General features: G+C 42.4%; 2 protein-coding genes across 3 annotated transcripts in view; both read left to right on the forward strand.

The window, feature by feature from the left end:
- Nucleotides 1-7,312, forward strand: part of LOC126558963 (peptide deformylase, mitochondrial-like) — a 72,890-nt gene extending 65,578 nt beyond the window's left edge. The window contains exon 3 of one of the 2 annotated variants that reach the window (XM_050215054.1): nt 7,299-7,312. The gene's annotated coding sequence lies outside the window, so the exon portion shown is untranslated. Of the gene's footprint in view, nt 1-4,880; nt 4,892-7,298 lie in introns of those variants that run through there. The other variant, XM_050215055.1, reaches the window with a different exon arrangement.
- LOC126557467 (protein Optix) overlaps nt 1-18,257 on the forward strand; it is a 55,730-nt gene that overhangs the window by 17,573 nt on the left and 19,900 nt on the right. The window lies entirely within an intron of this gene.

Raw genomic sequence — 18,257 nt, forward strand, 5'->3', positions numbered from 1 at the left:
GTGACTAATTTGATACGATCACTTTTCAACGCGCTCGGTGCGCAATAATTCACTCCACTGTTAGGCTTCCACGTCGTACCGCGTCGGCACTGGATCAGTATCGTGCCAGGTGATGGTACCTAATTTGTAGACACTTTGTATCCGACCGAAGCAAAGTAAGTCTGTTGTAGCAACTTCCATTTATCATTGATCTACCAACGTGATGTCTGTCCGTTTCTGACTTGTGGCTTAGTGGGCGCAAATGATGATGGATCAGAATAAAGTTCTGATCCAGTGGAGCGTATGGGCCGGCGTATTTCAGCATCATTTAAATCTACAAAACATCCGTTTGCTTCTGAAGCACTTCATGTGACGACTTTTTGATGTCTCAATAATGCACACACATTAGAAGCTTTGGCTGTGTATCGATTCGGCTCCAAAGTCAGGACCAATTTCGTAAAGGTGAAATGATTTGATAAGGGATAAACTTTGAGACCTCCCAAAAAACGGATCCTCCAAAAAAACGGATCGGTAACAGGCTGTCAGGCTACCTAGTATTATTGGTGTACCGGTAGCTGGTTGGTATCGTTTAGTACGATATCGTGTACAGGGACAAGAAACAAAGTTACGGCTGACTGTACATACGGTGATCCGATGGGCTAAGGATGCCAGTGAGGCTTGGAACATTGGGCATTTGCAAAAAGAGATAGAATATCACGTCATTAACGATTAGCTGTGCGGAATGATTCCACGTTCTCGGAATTAATCGGATCGGAAGCCATTCGATACTCGGCAGGACTTCAGATCTTGCACGGGTATGTTTCAATGAGATGTTAGTTTATTCGAGTGATTGAGGTTACAGATGCAGCTATTTACGGGGCAATTCTTTTAGAGGAACTTCAAACGCTAGTCCTAAAGCAAACTCCCCGAATTAAGTTTTTGTTCCACGATTTATTTACTTACATGATTTATGAAATAATAACGGCATTGGAACTAAACTTCGATTCATTCAAAACAAGGGAATGTTTTTTATTTTTGTGCGTGTACCGTAAGTCATCGATACTATGCCACCGATTATTTGGAGCACTCCCTGCTGTTTTAGGTTGCCTGTGTAGAAACTATCCTTGCACACATAAAAAAACCCGTATTACCGTATGGCGTGCCGTGTGGTGAAACCTTCCCCGCAGGGTGGATACACCGAAAACTTCGGTAATACAATATCGGTCGTGTGCGGTAAATTTTCTTTTGCCCATTGAGGCGTAAAATATTCATTTAGTTTGATCGCCTTCGTCGCCCGGTATGGCAAGGTAAGCTCCGGAGCGTGATTGGGAAAAACAGCGAGCCTTTTAAAACGGTTCGTCTGCGTTTCAAACGCTCTCGACCACAAATTTGCTTAAGGTTACGGTATCTTCTGGTGTTTGGTCCGGCTCGGGGCACCAGGTTTGCAGCTTTAACCGATCGGTCCGATTTCTAATAAGGTTCTCGCATATCATGTATCACACATCACTCTCTCTCTCTCTCTCTTTCTCTCTCTCTCCCCCCTATTTTTGCAAGCGAATCAATGTCGCGTTCGTTGCGGTGGGTTTCTGCCTGGTAGCAGTGGTTGTGGCTCCTTGAGGTAGTCGCTCCTCAGCAACCCGCTCGGCCAACTTTGGGTTTGGTGTCGCCTTAATTGGTTGAAAATGGCTTGATTGGAGACTCGGATCAGTTACAAAGCCATGCGGGCTCGGTTTGGCACACCAACCGCGTAACCTGTTGAGGTTGGCTGTCTGAAGGACGACGGTGTACACGATGTTGTGTAGTTTGTCATGAGGAATTTTGGTGCCTGTGTGTGTGTGTGGGATCTTGGTCCGGCGCCCTTAATCATTTCTACAGTGCACTGTTCGTACTGTGTTCGGATCTACATCACAAGCTATGCAAAACCGCGCAAAGGCAGCAAATCAACAGATGCTACCGTCTGAAGATAATTCGCGGAGGTCTTCCATTTCCGTCGAGGGTTTGACAGATTTTGGAAGTCGTTTTTGGATATAGTAATTTGATAGCAGTTAACGTTACATTCTGTCTAGCATCGTTACTGTTCTTGTGGTTGTTTGTGAGATTGAAATTAACTCAATTTTTTATTATTGATGAGTAATCCAAATTGTAAAGAGTTCTTCTATATCGGTTTTTTGTGGTTTTAGCATACCCCCAAATCGATTTTGACGAGTGATACAGCCCTTTTTTCAATCAAATCTACTTCTTGCATATCGATGAATTCTCGCTCTCAAGTGCCGAAGTCGTTTCGCTGTAAGCGCACGGCGCCAACCATTCATGGATAATGATGACACTGCATATCTGCTATGAAGTTTAACATCACTTCAGAACTGTTGTGGATTGTGGTTTGTGGAGGGAAATAGTTCAAAACCATTGCAGCGTACTCCGATAGACATTAAAATGTCGCGATCTCTTTTTGTCACGTTAAGGCTCATCCAAAGGTTCCGCTCTGCACGGCGTCAACTTAGAGCTGGGTTAGAGTGTGTCGAAGAAACATCGATTTGAAGAGTTTTTGAACAATAGAAGCAATAACAATCACTAGATCGGCGGCATCAGCATACGGTGCAGAAGCGTAGCCAAGAACAAATAAGGATGGTCGTTGAAATGAATACAAATATGAGCTTACCGAGTGCAAGAGAACAACTAGAGAAACTGTGCAGAACGGAGCCAGACCGTGTGGTGGTCCGCCGGGGTGGCGTGCCGGTATCGAATGAACATATATAAGAGCATACGAGAAGTACCAGAAGCAGCCGCAGTGACTAAGCACCTTCAACACGTCGTCCCTACGCTCCGATCGATCCCTTTCCACATCCTTCGATCGAACGCATGTTGCCTCAGCATGAAGAGAAAGGAACCTATAGTATCGTGGTTTGGCTCTTGTCAATGTTGCTGAGAGGTTTGAGGGACTTTTTTTTTTTAAATCTTAACGATTTTGCCGCAAAAGCTAGCTTAAACGGATTCGATCAATGCACAATACTCATTGAAGCTCAACGAGTGTAATAAATATAGCTTTACAGGGTAGTAGAACGGAAATAAATCAACAAGTTCGTGAAATGTGTAGTTACTGGGTGGGTGTAAAGCAGCTGCAAATTTGCTCTTCTTTTGCTCATCTCTAATCACCATTATTATTTATTTATTTATTTATTTATGCATTTTAGTAATCACTAATCGTTTTGACAAAATTGATGAAAAGTTTACTTGCAACTAGTAACTTTTTGTTAGGAAATCATTTTGGCGATTTTGTGTCAAATAATAAAAAAACTTCTTGTTTTAAAAATCCAAAATAAGTGAATTTTTACTGTTCAACGACTATTTTTCTGTTTACAAGAATGGATATAATTCTCACAGACATGGATCTGATCAGGATATCTGGAGGCATTACCATTTACACGCTATTTTCGTTTCGTTCGTGCACATCCAGAAACGGAGGATTCTCCTGTCATATCAATCGTCCATCGGACGTATGGCAGCGCGTGACAAGATCGTATCGATCACCAAATTAACCAATATTGCTGCGCGGACTTGAACAGATCAACAGTTAAGAAAAGGAGGGAGACATAGAGAGAAATAGTGAGAGCGGTTCAGAGGAAGACAAAAAAAACAGGATGTGTCAAAATTTCAACAGGCATTTATAAATCATTAACGATACTTAACAAACACATCGTTGTAGATGGATTCATCATCTCGGTCTGGTGAGACAACAGGATAAGGAGGAAACCGGGGATATTCCTTCCTCAGCCGTTCTTTACCGTCTTCTGAGTACGTTTTGACAGCCAGAATATAATATAAACACAAACGAGGCAAAAAAAGTCGTATCAAACCAACGACCAGAAACTGGTTCGTCTCGAGGTATGTGTTTCGAGGGTGACGTGTGGAGTCGTCGGTTGTTTGCTCAAGACTATTATGTGCGCAACCCAATGGCCATGGGAGGATCTCTGTGCGGGAAGTTCGGTAGACAGTGGAAGATAACCGATTACGTGCTGCATATTAAGAGTATTCAAATTTGTTACTCGTGTCATCCAATTGTTGATGAGGTGGATGATAATGATGATGATGAATAATAAAGATATATCTCATTTCTAACCTTCCCAGGGATAAGCTAGATTCAGAATCCCGTCCAATTCCCTCTCCGCTAGAACCAGTGTCAAACGGCAGGTGATCCGAATGATCTTGACAGCCAATCAATTATTGGCGCGAGCTACAACAAGTGAGAGCTGTGAATCTGGAATATTTGGCGCCTCAACCGTATGTCCGTGTGTGCATTGTTATGCTTTTCAAGCAGTTCCATGGTTGATCGCATTTCGAAGGTTCTTTAGCAGCAGTTTAAAAAAGTTGAAGGAAAGAACAAAACAAAGCCCCAAAGACAGATTGATTTGTTCCCAAGAGTGTGACGATCGTCAGGAAATCGTGAAGGGATTGCAAGCTAATCCTCTAGGAGTATTTCTGCGCCTCTAGATTATTGGGTCGCCACGCCGTATGGGGTGAACGGAAATCTTGTTAATCAAATCTCACATGTTGGACGCGAGCTAGGTGTAGCAGCTAGCCGAGGCAATATGAGCGGACACAATCATGTGTCCCGTTCGGACGTTTCGACAAATTGAGCGATCGTTCCGAACGACGCATGCACACGTTGTCAAGGTTGATATTCTGACTTCGATACGATGGAGATGGTACCGGGATCCAGCCCGTTTTCAGCTCAGGCACCGTTTGTTCTGACATTTCTTCCTGCTCTCTTGGGGGTGCCTTTCTTTCTAAGGGTGATAAAGCAGCTTGCAACCGTCCGGGAGGAGGGCTGTTTGGGGAAGAAAATCATTCATCAATCATTGACTTATGATACATATTTATGATAATGCCTGCAAACGAAACAGGCAGTAAAGGGTGAATGGATACTTGGGAGCCCGTCGTCATATTGCCTGAACCTTGAGAGCCTCTGAACTTCAGTTAGGGTTTTGCGTCACTTAGGCGCGTTTCCTCCATCGTTCGCTGAGTTGGATGGATGAGAAACAAGCGTTTGCTTGGATTACCTTGTAGATTTGTGTCCTCACATGTCCGGAGCGTACGATCGCCCACCGTTACTGGGAGAGAGCGAGAGAAATGGTTATGAAGATGGAAATTAACAAACAACTTTATTATTATGAAGAAACGATTAAATAGAATGAGGTGTACTTTTGTCCATCTTCCTCACTCTCGATTCAATCATAACACTGACGCCTTGCTAGCCCATTCATTCCCGTTCGCTAGACTGCTGGGGTAAGGTAGGAATCTCAGCGAAAGGAGGACTCTCCTTGTGAAACTATTATAATGTTGGACTGAGGGAGAAAGAAGAAAAGTAGAGTTTTTAAAGTGCTCAAGCAACGGTAGCCCTGTTGGCTATTTTCCCTAAATGCTCGTCTTGTCGATGAGTGTCTTGATGTACCTTACCCAGACTCTGTTCTTCATTCAGGCATCTTTCTTTTCGGTTGTGTTCGTGCTGAGATGATGGTTACTGCCTCGATGTATTTGCTGGTGCAGTTTTATGCACGATGATAATGACGAATCTTGAATGGACCAACCTTTCATAGGTGTGTGGTGAGCATTGGCCAAGAACAAAATCAGAAAACAAACCCCAACGTATGTCCAGTCAACCAATCCAACCGACGAAAGTGGAACCGCACAAACAGATGCAAACAAATATCAAACAAAACCACACAACCGTCCACTTGAGCCGCGAGGCGATGATGGAAGTTCTGGAAATGATCCATGACGACGACGACAACCGGCGACGTCTTTCACGAGCGTGAAGTCGTTGAAGTCATCAGTGTTCGTTGGCTGAAAGTTGGGAAGGCTGCTGTGCCCCCATTATTACAGTAATTTGTCTCTAAGCTTCGAGGCAAGCGTTGGGTTTTGTAGGGCTGTCTACTGTCTGCCCTGTGGCGCACATGGCACGTCCGGATGTCGAAGCCGCGGGTCGGACGAAGTGTCATGGACGACGAACTTTGCGCAGTTGCGTAGTTGCGCATTCCCATATCGTTCTCTTGGCTTGCCGCGGGCGTATGCGTGGATCCGTGGCTATAATTACATTAATGTGACGGGTAGATTACGATCTTGACAAATGAAGATTTTTACACCACTGATGGACTGGGCAAATGGATGTTGGAGGCATAGCGCGGACAGGAACTTGGGTGTATACCTGTCATTTTCGAGCACTTGAAGCACTGGAGATGGTGCTACCGCTCTTCTATGTCGAGTGTCACGCGGTCGGGAATTTTGATGATACTGGTGAGGGGTAGAGTGTAAACATTAGGGCTGAACCGGGAGGTCATTTGGAGGTATCGGATCATTGGAATTTAGTGTCCAGATTTGGTGAACATTATTCGATAGGGCGCAAAATTATTAAATGTTCTTGTGGGTTGAACAGCTGTATGTGAATATTTAGAGACTGTACGACGAATCTAAACTAAATTCCCACGACTACAATATTGCAACCGTTGCGTTCTTATTATCAAACAGAAGAAGTAAAACTTTAAGTGGATTGCTAAATGGCCACTAAAGGCAATGGAAAAGTATCCAAACAAATTTTCTATCCGCGACGTCAATTTCCCTTAACTCCTAGGGAACGTTCATCCATGGTAGTAAAACTTTACTCTAATTGATTAAGGCACTTGAGGCAACATTTGTCAAGCAGCCACCAGTCAAGCGTGCTTGACGCTTACTTGGTGGCGGGTTCTTTTAATTCGTTCGATAGCGATGATGGTGTCGATGGATGGATGGCGTTGGCAGATTTAAGGGTTTGCTCAGTTTTAACCCAAACAGATTCAAGCTAAATGAACAGAAACGAGGGTTGAGGAAAATATTTTGCCTTCTTCAAAGCGGTCTAAAACGAATGCATTCAAGTGCACCAACGGGTTGAAGGATACGGTCAAGATGCTTAGCAATTTTACCCTTTTATGCGATCATTTGCATTCGAATGCAATAATTGAGGGAAGGGTTGATGCCTCTGTGAGAATTTGGTTCCGAATGTACGTATTTAGCGTACCGTTTTCTGGTTGTGTGTTTTCATTAAAGTGGTCCCGCGATATGTTCCCAGGATGTCGGCGAATGTTTGGTTTTTATTTTGGGCGGTTCGCCTTAAACCACAATAAACTCGGTAAGAGGTGCTCGTAGCATTAGAAGCAATCGATTATAGTAACAATTTCACATGGCAAGACTCTTCGCGAAAGAAATAACTTCAAAGTGTTAAAGAGTTCAATCGTGTGACTCGTTGCTGTAAAGCAGAATTTCCTTGCAAAGTTAAGATTTGATTTAAGTCAGTAAAAGGGAGTCCTTAAGGCGAGTTTGTAGCTCACATAATAATGGTGGGAAAATTTTATTCGCCCCACATTCTGGTTGCTGTCTTAAGAGTCTTTTGTAGTGCTATAAATATTTGACGAAAGTCATAAAGTTGAAGTCATTGTTTTTCCTGCCAAATGGTCTATCATGAGCGTTTTAACAGTTGCAGGTAAACATCGATGAATTGGGTCGTCATTGATCACCAACAAAGCAATAAGCAAACTCACAAGCCCTATCATTTATGTCACCAATCGTTGGTCAGTGCCGTCGCAAGAACGCTTCCAGCGTCTGGTTTTGTTGTTACAAGCGTATTTTTATTTGGGCACACAATTTGAATGATTCCTTAGCAAACTCCCCGGGCTTCTGATGCGACACTCGAGCAAGCGCCCTTTTCATTTCCTTCCGGAATCGGATGTTTTTTTTTTATTTTCGTTCCCATTTTCCTCACTGCTTTCCGCCGACCAATGTGGTGAACGATGCACAAACTGTTTACTTTGCATCAGGCAACACCAACAACCGTGTGGAACACGGACTGGAAAAGTTCGACTAACCGCGCTGTACGGCAATGCACTTACGAAGGCTTTCCCAGTCTTGCTGTGTTACATCGCTGCAGTGTTCGGAAAATGTTTCCTTTTATTTCCAGCCCAATGCCTGGTACTTTCGTTAAGAATAACGTCGTTTTTTTTTGTGTAAGCTTGCGCCCTGTTGTTGTTTGTTAGTCCGTTCGACTCATACTCGGCCCCTCTCTTGGGTGGGCATTATAAGCGAAAAAATAAATAAACAAATGAACTCACAAATTCGTTACAATTGAATTAGAGGAGTTGTTTTTCTGCCTCTTCTTGCCAGGCGGTAAGCAAAAGGAGACCAACCTGGTTACGGTCCAGAAGCGTTTGATCGCTGATAAGGGATCGTTGAAGACGAGAGTTGTCGACGTTTATTTGAAGCCGTTGATGGCGTTTGATGCTACGCGCGTGAAAACAAGAAGCAAACGGGGACGCGGGTTTTTTGCCGGTAAGGCTTTATGACGTGATGACGTTTTAGATTTTCCACTGGCTGAGTTTTGGTCTTAAAGAAGGGGAGTTGAAGTTGAAGACGGACTCGATTGGGCTAAACCTAGTGCGACAGCTGATCGATAGCTGGCGTTGTTAGTGTTTTGTTGTTTTATCTAGGTGGGCTTAGGCCTTGCGATGGATTGCAATTATGGCGCAGTGTATCTCTTCGATCGACAGATGCACAACATTGCCCTTGCCCAGAGACGTTTGCTTTTCAGGTTCGATGTCATTTTGGTTGTTGCTTTCCGGTATTATTTTACGTCTTGTACACGGCATGCATGCGTGTGGTACGCGTGCGGTAGGTAGGAAGCCGTCAATCGATCGTTTGCCATGTGGAGCACATGTGGTGGCGTTAGGTGAAAATGGATCTAATGGATCTTGGATCTTAAACACCGTTAGGATCTCTCTGGATTCGAGCGAAAAGCCGATTCTTGGAAGCCAAATCGACAGCTGTTCTTTAGCGTTTTTATTTTTCAATCGACGTTTCTTCGAGAATTGTGTCCCGTTCACTTGATCAAAATAATACCTCATAAATCACATCACTCAACCTTATTCCAGCCAAAAGCGAAATGAAGAAGCGTACTTCAAGGTGGCTCGATTATGGACCGTTTTACTTGTTTTACTCACGTTCAGCTTAAATAACACGTTACCCTGGCGGTCGGTAACATGATACATTAGATAAATGACACGTTCTCCAACCGAAGACAGTGGACAATTTGTGACCACCGGTAATTTATGGTTAATAACGCGTGCAGTTCATCTCATTCCATCGGGACCGTACAAGGTAGAGTTTTGTGTGTGAAATCTCAAACCAGAATCGAGAAAGCCCATTTCATATTAGATGATAATATACGAGGAAGGTTGTTGTTGAGGTGAGTTGTAAAGTCCGCTTCACAGCTGGTACCAAAACATACAGTAGCCATGTGTCAGGCTTCAAGTAACGTTAATAAATATGCTCCGTAACGAGTCACCCAACATAACGGATCAGCAGCATGGCAACTGTTCAGTGAGGAGTGATCTCATTCCTGTTCGCGTTTTGTATGCTCAATTTGCTTCGTTTCGTTGCACACTGATAGTTGGTGGTTTTTGTTTAGCGGATGGTGGTTTAATTCTCGTCTCATTTACCATGTAGAATTACGCCTAATTAAACGACACAATGTCTTTGTAAGTCATACCTGAATTCAGTTCTTTGGATATTATACGAACTGAATGAGCTCTCGTTATCGCGTAATTATAGGGAAGAGAAATGAAATGATGACTTTTAGATTGCTATAACCGTGCCATAAAAGATAATTTCATTTGCCATAACGATAGTTGATTGAGGGAAAGACGTTTCCTAGAACTAGAAAACTCTGAATTGAATTTCATTTCAATGAGTTAAAATGACATTATTTCTAATACTGTTCAACATATTTGCACTTTATCTTTGATGCGTTTTGTATGTGTTTGTATTGCAATAATTCACTATTTGAAAACGGTCATTCAATCGGTCACACATTTATCAGGACATTGTGCGCTTAATTAGTTGTAATTTGTTAACGTTCGGCAACAGAGCGTGATTAATGTTGGCAATCATGCATACATGCAAGGGTTTGCATCTCGAACCAGAAAGATGGTGATGAGTTTCACTCGATTACAGTGTTTCGATACGTGTTTGATTGACGAGAGACGGAAGAAGCAGTTGATGGTAGAGATGAATTTTATAAATGATATCATTTACCCATTCTACCGGTTTGTAGGATCAGCAGGATTCTTGCTGCTGTCCCTTTCGTCTATTCAACATTCGCTTCTCATCAGAGAAACCGTGGGTCACGTGTTAATTTTTCTCAGTATACGAGAAACAGCAATCAACACTTCCAACACCTTCGAACATGATGGCACTGCAAACACAAGGTGTCAGAGATGAAGGCGAAAAAGATGAAATACATTAGAGCGATCAGTTGTCCGGCGCACAGTTTTGGATTCCGTCTGTAATAAATGTTGATTTACTTACCGGGTGATCCCGGCGAGTGAAGGAGAATAACATACAAAATAATAAACTTACATTGATTGTGGACAGATCGCGTGAAAACCAAAACACATGGCGCAGTGCAAAACATATTCCCTGACCTGGTGGCAGTGCAACCAAAGCGGGCGATAAGTTCGATGTCGGCATTCGTCGTCAGTTGTGCTGTGGTGTAACCGCAGGTTTAATTCGATTCATTCGGGCACACGCTATTGCTTCATTAATCATTCGTGCCACGGACCACCGTTTGTCCCGGTGTAATCGGCAGCAGTGGTCTGGTTGCCGTTTCAATGGCATCAGCACGATTGATACCTACGCGTACATAGTGGAGACTGTAAGTGTTGTCCTTCTGTACAAGTACAGTTTGGCTCGCCAGTTGAAGTGTTTGTTTGATTTGAATTATTTAGCTTTGAATGTGGTTCCAAAACCGCGGAATGTTCTCGCTCGTGTGAATGAATATTGTGGGTTAAATTTTTCTTCCAACAGGTGAAATAAAATGTCCGGAAAGGGATAATGCTTTACCAGTTTCAAATATGACATTTATTTTGCAGTTTAAAGGTTTAACGTGCCTTTGAATATGAATCTTATGAATCTTAAAAAGTACTTTACTGTCTGTGAAATTTCCCCGTGCTAGGAGTCTTGCCTTCCAAAGGAGTTTTTGTTCGCTGAAGTCATCTACTAAGACAAGTTGCCATCTGAATACTAATATACTTCGTAGTCGAAGAGCCATTGTCGTCCAAGTTTTATCTACCAAGAGACAATTCAATTGTAGTTATTTGGTTTAACAACGAGCCGTTGAAGCCCACTAATCTACCTAGAGACTATATTTAATTGCGCACGAGGCTCCAAAAGGCTCAGAGACATTCTCGCCCTATGATCCTTTTCAAATCTGGATTTGCCATCTGGATAGTCGATAACACTATGACACCGTTATGCTCTCTACCAACTACAGTACTGGACAAAATAATTCTCACGCTTTAACTATTCTTTCTACAAGCTCATTATATCCTTCAATGTAATAGTTACAACAATGCTATCTTTATGAAAGTAGTTGCCCTATCATCAGGCATTAATGTTGTAGAAGTGAAGTTATAAGAATTACGCATGACTTTCTAAATATGTGCTATCTTTCAGGGAAGGATGAGGATCGACATGGACAAAATAAATCATACACCAGATTTCTTATTCACAAGTTATGCTTATATCAAATATCTCCTTTTATTTTTGAACCCTAAATATTTGCTATAATCACCCTTTGCCTTCAGCACCTCTTCCAATCGTCAAGATTCCGCAGATATTCTGTATTAATTTTCTCCCACACTGTTTTCAAAACATCAAATAGTCGTCTTTGTTAGAGATCAATGTTTTTTCGACTTTATCGTCCAAATAACACCACAAATTCTCTATCGGGTTCAAGTCAGGTCATTGGGGTGGCCATTTGAGCACCTTAATTTGGTTAGATTTGAAGAACGCTGTTGTTTTTTTTGGGTGGTATGTTTAGGGTCGTTGTCTTGTTGAAAAATGTAATTTGTTTCTAGGCCAGTTTTCAATAGTGAAATCTCCAAATTTTCATTTAACAAGTTATCGCTCCATAAAACGCTCTCATCGATCCACAAAACGCTTTTCCAAAAGTCTATGGACATTCCGGCGTACTTTTTGTCAAATTCCAATCTCTTCCGTTTGTTTTGCATGCTTATGAAAGGGCGCTTCGATGCCAAACAACTTTTCAAACCACTCTGGTTGAGGCGCCGGCGTACGTTTCGGCGATTGACATCCAGATTCATCGTTTTCTCAATTTCCCTGAAAGACAACTTAGGGTTTTGCTTCGCCAACCGAAGTATTCTCGCATCATCACGACGGGTCGTCATGCGATGTCGTCCTTGTCTAGATAAGTTGCGCACAATTCCAAAGATTTCGTGTTTTTTTCCAGATATACTGCACAGCTCCAATAGAAATCGAATACTTTTCAGCAATTTTCCGGAAAGCAATTCCTTTTTTGCGATCGCTTTCCTGACATTTTACACTTTTCATATGACGCAATTTATTGATCCACTAGCTTTCTAGTAAAAGAACTGTCAAAGAAGCCGCAGGGCTGCTAGTTTTACAGTGCTGCAAGAACGTTAGTGGATCATCACGGCAAGAAAGAAATGTTTTTTAAGTGTATGATTTGTTTTGTCCATGCTTAAAAACCAACTGTTGGCTATAGTAACTTCTTGGAAGCATATAAAGTTATTTTTAATATTTTTCACTGCAATAATTAAAACTTTAATGAACATACTATAATTCTTCCGAATAAATCATGGTTTTTATCTGAAAAATAAAGAAAATACTGCTCAAAGAGCATTTTTACTTTGCGCGTATGATTTATTTTGTTCAGTACTGTATATACAACGAGTAAATGGGGCATTCCGGTGGTAAAGCGATAGCTGCAATGGTCTTACCACGGCAGGACCGGCGTTCAAATTCGGAACGTTTTCTCGTAGTGAGGATTGACCATTCAACCAAGTGGTACCAGCAAGTCTAGTAAGTCATTAGATGGCCGACGTGACCCAGTAGATCGTTGAATGAAAAAGAACAGGTAAAGATGCGCACAGTTATTTTACCTTTACGAGATCTTCATTCTCTGATCATAACACTGTTGCTTTAAAAGAAACTAATTCTTCTATGCTGCAATCTAAAAATGGATTCAAACGTAATTCGATTCAATGATAAATAAGAGTTGGATAAAATCGAATTTTATGAATTTTATTCTGTTTGTATAACAAATAAATTTTGAAAATGGAAAAAAAATTCATCACGCTAATGGTGTGACAATTGTCACAATTCGTATGGTGTAATAAGCATAAGCATTGTTCGCGGTGATCCGCGATTAAATCCAGCTACTTGTTGTAGGTTAGTGAGCCATGGCTTAGTTCTTTTAAGCCAAGAAACATTTGTAAAACCCTTCCATTGGATCACCGTACGGTTGGGGCTGGTTAGTGCAATTGAATGATGCAGCGATTTCAACACTGCAATGCAATATCTTTAAAACAGTATGTGTGTTTTTGTGAGTGCTTGTTGGAATTGTGACCGAATGGTGGTTTTAAGCTTGGAAGTACCACACAATGGTCGTTAAACACCCCGTCGGTAGGCTCGGGAGCGAGAATTGTTCCAACCCTTCTGACATCTATACCAACACGATCGAGCTCATAAGACGAGCTAGCAGACGGTCGGTTGGAAACGATGCAGACGGCCACTCCGCCATGTACACAGGTACATAGTCACATCCCCTGATCCGGTGTCTGACGGAACACGTTGAATCATTAATTGCTAATGGGAATGCATTTTGATAATGCATCACATGACAAAGAGCGTTGTAAGCGAATAATCATGCCGGTCTGGTGCGGGAGGGTCGTTGAATGTTGTGGATCAATACGTACATATGCGCGCCCGGTTGACTGCGTTGATGGTGGGATGCAGTGAAATGGGCACGAAACGATAGCGAAGCAAAAGAAGAAAACGGCTGCAATGTTTCGGTGAGTTGCTGGTGAGCTTTTTTCCTCAAGTGAGACCACGTCCCGGATATGGATCTGTGTGCTGTGTGTTCCCTCGAAGATCTGCAGGAGCATGTGCAGTAAAGCTTGAGAAAAGGAAGCAAAACTGTCAGTCATACGATGAATGAGCAGCAGGCCCAAGTTGGCCACGGCTCAGTCCACAGGTTTGGAGTTTGGGTTCGAATCCTCCCCACCATCAGTGGTGAACGGAGTGCAGTACAATTTGCTAACTGAAGTTGCGCTCGTATGGTGAGTGGTCGTTGGATGTACATTTGTGTGTCCAAAATGTAGGAAGTGCTGCATTAGTATGATTATGTGATAATTGAAGACAGTATTATAGGATTTATCATTTATGAATTCACATCAACACAACTCGTTTGTGTTGGTTTTTCATCGCGAGGATGATGACGATGGTGATGAACATGATGCACCCATGTTAAGGTCTCTTTCCACCATCATCGTCAGGTGTGGTGTGAGCTTCTGCAGAAAACGACAAGCCGCTGAGTTTTTTTTTGTTCGATGCGGTTTATGGCAATGAATTGGCAGTTTGTTTTTCAACATCATCACATTGGCGCGATTCTTCCAAAGAGTGAGGTTTTCGTTTGCTCTGGAGATTCTCGATTTACATTATTTGGCCTATTCTTCTGTTGCTTTTGTATCCACCGTAATGAAAAAGTTGAAGTTCATTTTTACAACATTTGGCATAATGAATTTTACATTTAACTCTAACCACACTGAGATGATCCACACTGTCTTCTAAGGGAAGACTGAAGATATTACACCGGTTTCATGCAATGGCAAAAACACATTAGTATTCATTTCAGTCGCCTGTAAGCTGTCGATCTTTTAGCTTAATGACAGCGTTGGTCATAACCCAAGGGAAGAGGGCGAAAAGAATTGCACGTGCCAACGTGCGATGATGGCTGTTCCAATAGCAATACAGTTATAAGTGTGAGTGTTAGCTACAGGGGGAACCATTTGCACATTTGGTTATGGTTTGCTGGAAGTATGGCGCAACCAGCTTGCAGGTGATCGCGGGTACCTTGGGGACGACGCTACAGTGCTGGCTTGTTCGTTGTACTAGGGGGACAAGAAACTGCTAATGCATTTTTATCTTTTCGCTACCGGATCAACATGACTGCACCGCATTGCATTGCACTGCATTTGCAAAGTGCACCATTTTTTTTGCGTGTCTCCACATCCCCGAAGGCTGGGGACAATTATTACAAGTTGACCGGAATCGTTGGCTAATGGAAGTGCATGTGTAATGGTTGTAATGGTGGTGAACAAGCCAAGAGACAGGTGGCAATGCAGTTAGCTACAAAATGGTGTAATTTGTGCTGGAAATACGCTGTAAATTGAAAATAGTTTCTCCGTGGAATAACCTAAGCAACTAAGATGATAGCATTATTATTGGCATTTGTACGTTCATTTTGGAGTTTGGATTAAAATATGATTCTTGTTTTTTTTTTATTTACAGGTACGTAAAACGTGATTTTGTGGTGAAACGGAAGCATCGGGCACATCGATTGCTTACAACAAGGTATCGATTTTAAGCATCTCCACAAAGGAGAGCGATATCACGGACGTGACATCCTATAACTCTTAAGCAGGCAAGTTTTACGGCAACAATGGAGGCGGTAAATTTATTGAAGAAGTTTATTGGTACAAAGCGAGGGTCGAATCAACGGTTAGGATTACTTTATTGCAACTTATTATTGAGTTACCGGTATGGGTCAAAGTCAATACGCTAGAACGCAGCATGAATCATAAACCAGGAGTGCGCAAAACATAAATGAAAAGTTACAAGTTTTGGTGGCAAAAAGTTCACAGTTTCTGGCGATTCTTGGTCACATAATGCTGTTGGCTTTTGAAGGAAACTTTTATGGCAGCATATGATTATGCTATCGGAAGCTTAAAAGTATTTTTCAACGACTGATATGCCATACTGTTCTTTGGATTAAACATAACTGTTTGGCACGTTTTGGAGAAATCGTCGTAGCAGAAGCGTCGTCCATAGGCATCTGTGTAAATCTTCTGAACTTGGTCAATTTATTGTGGAATATTTTTTGTAGTTTTGAAGTAATTTTGGCATCCAGGGTCTATTGATCCTTATGAATTCAGAATAGACATGATTATTTTACTTACTTTTCCTTTACTTTACTTTGATCGAATGGGCGAATGGTTGTGTAGGCGACAGCGTTGAGGATCTTCAAACGGCAGGACCGGGATTTGAATCCCGGTCCCCCCGTTAGTAAGGACTGACTATCCAACTACATGGTATCAGCAAGTCTAGTAAGCCATTTCGATGGCTGGTGTGACCTTAGATGATTAATTTAAATGTTCCAGCTAGACGAAATATTTTCCGAAAGATACAAATATGCGTACTTAGAAATACTGTAATATATTTCTAATGTGGTTGAGGAGCCAACGGCGCCAGTTTTCAAACGTCCGTACTGGGGTTCTAACCTCATCCGAACTGTTCCCCCGTAGTGACGACTAACTACGACGTGGTACTAATAAGTCTAGTAAGCCATTCGATGGCCGGCATGACTTAAGTTAGATGATCGATAAGCAAAAACAAAAGGAGAAGGAATGCTGGTTTAATATACTTTTATGCTATCGACCCTTTCGATTGTGTTTCTTCCATGTATAATCATTCTAAAGTTTGTTATTTTACCGCTGAGGTCGTGAGGAACAGATTTGATTAGGCTTTGACTGCACAGTGCGTCAATCCTATTTGAATATCGGTGTGGTCCTGCTAGCTTCAAAACTTCAAAAAGAAACTTCAACGAGAGAACTTCGAAAAGAACCTGTTAGAAAGGTTTAGAATTTTTGTTGTGTTAGTGGAATTATATTTATTTCAAGTCCGAGGCAAGTTTCTATTTAGTCGGGTGAAATATATTGCTGTAGAAGATCAACAACTACCGCTATCTTCCAGGTGTTTTAAAACTCCGACCTTTTCCCTTCCAAGTTATTAATTTAATACCTGTCAACTTACGATCAACGACTCCTGTTTTGGACCGCGTGTTCAAGAAGAGGTTTCAAATTCGGGTCTGATTTCCGAATTAATACACTATTTATCGCTTGGTAGGTGTGTGCTGGTTGGTTGCAAAAGTGCTATAAGACAACTAAACTTAACGCCAACGTTGTGCGCTGGAGGTGTTGAATCGTAATCTCATGCTTGATGCTTAGCAGCCAATGTGTGAAAAGTAAGATTCACTTATCAATTTTCAAAAAGCTAGTGGACCACCAACTGCGCTTGAATAAGATATTCTTCACACGGTGGTATACGATCTAGAAATCAAACAAGTCAACGACTCGTACCGAAAAAGTGTCTTGTTTGGTGATAGAGTAATCTGTGCATTAAGACGTTGGTTTTAAAAATTAAAAACCAATCCGCTCGCAGATGGAAGCAGATGAAACATTAGGAAAAAGGATAGGGGCTTTCGGCTTAGGGCGTGATTGGTGGTGAGCGGTGAGGAACTTGCACGGCAAAGACTTTCAGACCAGAAGCAGACGAGGAAGCCAAATGGCCTCAGGATATTAGCGCCAGATTAGAAGAGCGCAGGGGGAAAAAAAAGTGGCGAACCTTAACTTCGGTTGATGGGATTTAATATTACCCCCTCCATCCTCCCCCCCCCCCCCCTCCACCCGACGCTTGATGCGTCAAAGTCTCCAGAGAGGTAAGAAAGGCTGTGATGTACCAGGAACCGTAGATTCATCGGTGGTCTATAATGTAGTTTTGGTTTGGACGGGGAGTTTAAAATTGCTCCGAAAAACGGCGATCCGCTCCAGACGGCATATTCGATAGGTCGACGAGGTCTACGTGCGAGTCTACGGAACGGTGTAATTCGAACCTTTTCGAGACGTCAACGGTGGACTTTAGTTTTTGGCTGAAACAAGAACCAGCGTTGGAAAGGGCAACTTCCAGCGTGTAGCTGCTGCTGCTGCTGTTGTTTGGTGCTACCGTTAGTCTCTAAGCGAATGATTATGCTTTTAGAGTCAGGCCCATCGATGAAAGATGATGGCTTAAATGGAGCAAAACCGTATCTAGTGTAGTGGCAAATTCTTGGGCAAATGCTGCAACAATGCGTACGGTGGTAGCGCGAGCACACACACGGAAAATCCGCGGTAGGCCAGGAAATGTACACCGCGCCAAAGGTTATTCAGGTAATTTCGAGCGTGAAGGGTGGTGTGTGCAGTGTAGTGGGATCATGTTTCAAGTATTTGCCAGATTTAGCTAGAGTTATCGGTTGGATGAATTTTGGTCGGTTACTTGATCTTCGAGCCCAGCCCGGGTGGTGCCGACCCTTCGTGATGCGGGCTACGGGCTAATGCTGATTA

The sequence above is a fragment of the Anopheles maculipalpis genome, chromosome 2RL (assembly GCF_943734695.1).
Source record: "Anopheles maculipalpis chromosome 2RL, idAnoMacuDA_375_x, whole genome shotgun sequence".
In the NCBI taxonomy this organism is placed as follows: domain Eukaryota; kingdom Metazoa; phylum Arthropoda; class Insecta; order Diptera; family Culicidae; genus Anopheles; species Anopheles maculipalpis.